Below are 5,896 nucleotides of genomic sequence, written 5' to 3'. Positions count from 1 at the left end.
ATTTATGGATGGCCAGGTCTTGAAGTGATTCACAATGGCAACAAAGTAGACCAATCACATCATCAGAAATGTACATGTCTTCAAGAAGAAGCGATTTCAGCGATTTAAAGCCGGTGATAGATGAGAGATCATCAACTATACACCTTCTTAACTTCAGCACTTTCAGAGTTTTGGCAGTCAAAAGAGATGCAGGGATATGGGGGCACAAGTCCGAATAATCAAACTTAAGGTCAATCTCTTCAATACCATCTTTAACAACCAAACGGAGCCATTCTAATACATGAGAAATGATTCCAGCAGTCCTATTTGACAGCTGAAACTTTTCAACCACACTATCATGGTTTTCCAGGAACCTCGAAAAAGATTGAAATTTAGAGAAAAAGCCATTTATAGTTACTCTTATTTCAACATTTGGTATGGTGGTTGACAGATGCTTAAATCTCCTGCTTGAATTACACAGGGACAAAGCTTCTTTCGTCGACAACATAGAAAATATTCTAGTCAAAATGTCATCCGGAAGAGAGCTGATGAAGTCAACAACAGATCGTTGGTTGCCAACTTTGCTGACTAAATCATTATTTTTTGTTCCAGAACCACCCGCACAATTAATATTCTTTCTTCGTTTGTTTGTCATGTTCAGTCAATGTCAAATCCAAACGTACTGCACCAGCAATTAACGATACACAATCTAAGTAGAGATAAACACTCACTGTTTCTAACGTGACACAAAGCCAGAAGCTAATAAGTCGCCATACATCAATCAAGAAACAATATACATATCCTGGAGAAATGAATTGAAATATTTTATATATGAGCTAGTTTCATTAGAAAAATGACTGTACATTTAGGATGCAGAGAGAAACTAAACTGGGTGATCACCTCTCCAATCCCTGTGTATAACTATATCCTTCTAATTTTAACGTCAATCACAAGGCTATCAGTTATCTCTAACGTAAATGGTTGAAGAAAACCAATTTCGGGTGTGCAAGTTTTGGGGAATTATATCATATGATCCAATTAAGTTTTTTCAATCCATCTTAAGATTTTTAAACTGTTGACTTAGCATTGTATTGAAGCTTTCTACACTGATTATTATGCTATGGTGGCGCAATGATGGGACCAGATCTCCCCCAAGTAACTTAAATTTCATTGGAAGCTAAACCCTAAAACAGACTAATTCTACTTAGAGATCTACTTCTTGATCCATAAATGAGATTTCCATTAAAGTGCTCAATTAAGTCAATTCCCAAACATCTTGAGATTACAGGAGAACCCATAATTTAACAAAATGAGTGGTTGTTCCTAAAATTTAGAGTAATATTAAAGTATATGAATTCAGATGCAACTAAACGCATGTAAGCAGAAAAACATATACAAACATTTCCAGACAAACAAGCAGATGTGAGATTACTAGCCCTGTGAATAAGTAAGAAACCAGAGATATGAAATTACCAGAAATCCTAAACCCTAGCTTCTTCGAGCTCCCTCAGATCTGAATTTGATACAGCTGCCAATCGCTCCAAGTAAGTGAGAATCACATTTATATAAGGAAAATGATAAATATATATCCAGCATTGATTTTTTGCATAGCTGGCAAGTTTTAAGTGGTTTCACTCATAATGGGACCCACATATAAATAGTTAAAATCAGTCATTTACAAAATTTAATATACGTGGATTTTAACGGATTGTATTTGATTTTGATTTTTCGCGGACTTTTGATAAAATGAAACAGAGTTGATACAAATTATTTAGAATTTACGAGCAATTCTTCAAAATCACATGGATTTTGGTGGGATTTCAAAACACCTAAAATACACCGAACAATTCCACAAAATCCATTATTGTACGAAGCCTAAAAAAATGCATTAGCATTTAAATACCATCAAATTTTAATGAATTTTAAATAATCCAAATTGAATACCATAGGATTTTTAAGTATAATTTAAAATCCTAATTGAATACCACCAGATTTTGTAGCATAATTTAAAATCCCAATTGAATATCCCACGATTGTGATACATATTTTAAAATCCCGGTGGAATACCCTCGGATTTCATGAATGAAAAAAATCTTTTAAAATCCCAATTGAATATACCCCATTAAATTTGATAACTATCCTTAACCTCTAAATGCATTTTTTAATATAAGAAGTTCGAGTGCCAAAAACTATATCTCAAACAAAAAACTCTCCAAATTTATTCATTTCCAACCTTCAGTCTTCAGCCTTTTTTGTTCCTCAAATATAAAGTATGTATAAACTCATCTGTCACTGACCAACTTATGATACGAATCAAATCATAAACTAGTTGTTCATCTTGGTAAAACAACAAACATATAAAACTTAACATAGTGCAAGTTATTGTCTATGAGAGACATATATACAAGTGAATTATCAATTATACGTCAAATGTGTAAAATAAAGTTGATGAATTAAAGTTATATATATGGTGCAAGTTTTTATCTTTACTTTAAGATTTAAATTCCAAAATATATTTGGGATCAACTATATCCAATTCAAGTTGACATGTCATATGAAGTTTAATCTTCAGCGTGATGCAAATAACTCTACTTAAACGTCAACAACTTGACTTTACGAACTCTAAATCTGATTTTTTGCATTCAAAATTTAGATATTAGAAATGTTTATATAAAATAAAACTAATATAACATGTAATAAAAACAAACATAAGTATAGAGTTTTTTCTCTAAGTATGTTTAGGGATTTATGATTGTTGTTATCTTTACACAAGCTATCCTATTACATCAGATGTAATACATCTTAATAATGAAATTGTTGAGTTATTTTTTATTATCAAATTACTCACCAGATATATTTTTATATAATTATCGTGGACACTAAAATATTTATTATTTGGTTTATTCCCTCTCCCTTTAGTAGCCTTTTTAGTGAGATCTCAATTAACGGGTCAGCAAATTTGTTTCGATATTAAGGTGGTCACTATATAATGTACAACTATATATATATACACCTAAAATTAAAAAAAAAAATCAAATACATCATACAGTGATAGATATGATACCTTCGAAGTCGGAATTCTTACCTTAGGATGTCTGAATCTATGAGATGTAATCACTTATAACTAGAACTTCTTGTTTGGAAAGGAGAATCAATTAAATCATCTATCAAATCAAACTAATAATACGTGTAAGCGCAATCAATTAAATTATCTATCAAATTACATTAATAATATGTGAACAAATGTGGCTAGAAGATGTAAGCTTAATTATGTCAAAATGAGTATTTAATTTCAAACTTATCTCGACCAGAACTTGTTTATACATATTTATGACCGCAAGATGGATGTCCATTTATATCATCTCTTTGCACTCAAAAGATTTAAACATGGGTTTGACAAAAGCCCATGGGCTATAAGATTCATATCTTGCATGATTAATTATGACCTAAAAAAATCCATAGCAAGCCCAAATAAAAAAAACTCTTTTGACCTAGTTCACTAAACTATCTAAAATGACAATGGATTAAGAGTATATGTTTTATAAGTAACTTAAAATTAAAATTTATAATTATAACCCCAAATTAGCCGGCTTGATAAAAATATATATATAATATTTGGTCGGTGATAAAAATATATGTATAATTTGTACAAAATTATTTATATAAAATAAAATTAATACAACATGTAATAAAAACAAACATAAGTATATAATTTTTTCTTGAATACGTTTAGAGATTTATGTTTTTTATTATCTTTACAAAAGTTACCTTACATCTTAAAATTAAAATTGTTGAATTATTTTTTATTATCAAATTACTTATTAAAATATTTTTTTATAAAACTATCGTGGCACAAATATATTGGTTTTTTGGTTTCTCCTCTCTTCCTTTAGTAATTTTTTCATGGCAATCTCAATTTACATCTATACATATGTAGGTGAAATAATACAAAATATATAAGAGGATTATAATAAAATGAAATCAAATGCATCATATAAATGTAAGTGATAGATTTACTCTTTACTTAAGATTATGGATCGCTTAGACCTAGAACTTTTTGTTTAGAAAGAGGAATCAATTAAATCATCTATTGAATTAAATAAACTAATAATTGATGAGTAATAATATATGAATAAATCTGGCTAGAATATGTAAGCTTAATTATGTCAAAAGGAGTATTTACTTTGAAATTTACGTGGACTAGAACTTGTTTATACATGCTTATGACGGCAATAGATGGGTGTCTATTTATATAATCTCTTTGAAGTCAAAAGATTTAAACATGAGTTCGATAATGAAGCCCGTTCCTTATAAGTTCATGCCGTCCATAATTAATTATGATCTAAAAAAGCTCATAGTAGCCCAAATAAAAAAAACTCTACAACTAGAATATCACATCCATTCTATTACATTCTAATTTTGCCTACTCCACTAAACTATCTAAAATAATAATTGATTAAGAAGAATATATGTTTTATAAATAACTTAAAAACATTGTTCAATAACTAAACAAAATGATAAAACACTATTACATCCTTTTGACACCTAAATATGCAATTAACTTCTTCATTAACATAAGCAAACCCGGCCCATAGATCTATGCAAGAGCTAGAGTTTGATGAATTTAAAAGTTGAGAAGGCCTTTCCTTAAATATAAATTGCGTTGAAATCAACTAATTCCTCAAGAAATTCTCAAAAATAATCATTGCCTCATAAATATTTTAAAATTAACTACATAAAAATTTTCCCAAAATTTCTCTCATTTTATATGAAAAGTCACATTTTTTTTCATGTATGAAAGCTAAGATGATGCCCATAGTGTGATCTCTTCTTAGTTGATTTAATCATCAAATGAAGATGTAGAAGTTCTTAAATAGGCACTTCGAATAATTAATTTAGCTGTTCTACTAATCTTGATTTGCATTTTATTATTGCGGTTTGTATACTCGAGTTTGTGTTGGGTGTGCATATGGGAATAGACATGTTAATATTCTTCCTTGATGTGTATGGTAATTTTAGGACGTGTAAGGCATTTCTTAACTCTGTATACTGGAAGGACCTAGACAAGGCAATACGCTGTACTGCACAGTTTAATGGAGTCAATCTTCCTTCTTTTAAAAAAACATTTATGTCGTCTTAAAACTGTTCATTCTATCAACAATTCAGTTAATTACAAGACAAGGGCAGCTGAAAAACACCGATGTGCTTAACATCCCCATTGGAACAACTACTACCGATGACAGAAAATTTAGTGACTGAATTATCATGCGATCTGATATATGCACACCTATTTTGTGGTCTCATATCTGGTCCATATATGAAGTAGCTGAATTTGCTACTTGTTTACTAAGTTTACTTATTACCTAATCTCATACACCAAAGATCTTAAGCGACCAATCCGGCGGAACATCACACAAACATGATGAAATTTTTAATTATTATAAATTTAAAAACTCTAATGTAATATCTTTTATACATAAAAGGAAAAAACATCAAAATATTAATTTTAGTAAATGTCTGATTTACATAAAATGAATTTCTAATAGCAGATACAATCTCCCCCTCAGCCAATCAAACCAGCCATCTCAACCATCAAAAACTTGAGTAAATCATCCTCAAGCTCCTAACTGAATATGAGGTCCTCTTTATAGTGTTTCCATTCCATTAAGCCCATGAGCAGCAGCACGGATATTGTAAATAACTGGCGTACTCCAAATATTGTGTACTGGTTCAACTGGAACAACTACAAGGGTGACTATGTGGCTTGTTACTTCGGACGGTAGGATATTCAAAGCCATCTAGATCAAAAGATCCACTGCAGACTAAGAAAACATAAAATATACTTTTCAGATATGAGAAGAATTGGAGAAAAACCAAACCCCTTCAAAGCCAAGATATATCCAGAGTTGGCTTCTCA

Source organism: Daucus carota, chromosome 9 (genome assembly GCF_001625215.2).
Source record: "Daucus carota subsp. sativus chromosome 9, DH1 v3.0, whole genome shotgun sequence".
NCBI classification, from domain to species: domain Eukaryota; kingdom Viridiplantae; phylum Streptophyta; class Magnoliopsida; order Apiales; family Apiaceae; genus Daucus; species Daucus carota.
Note: the sequence above shows the minus strand (reverse complement) of the source record.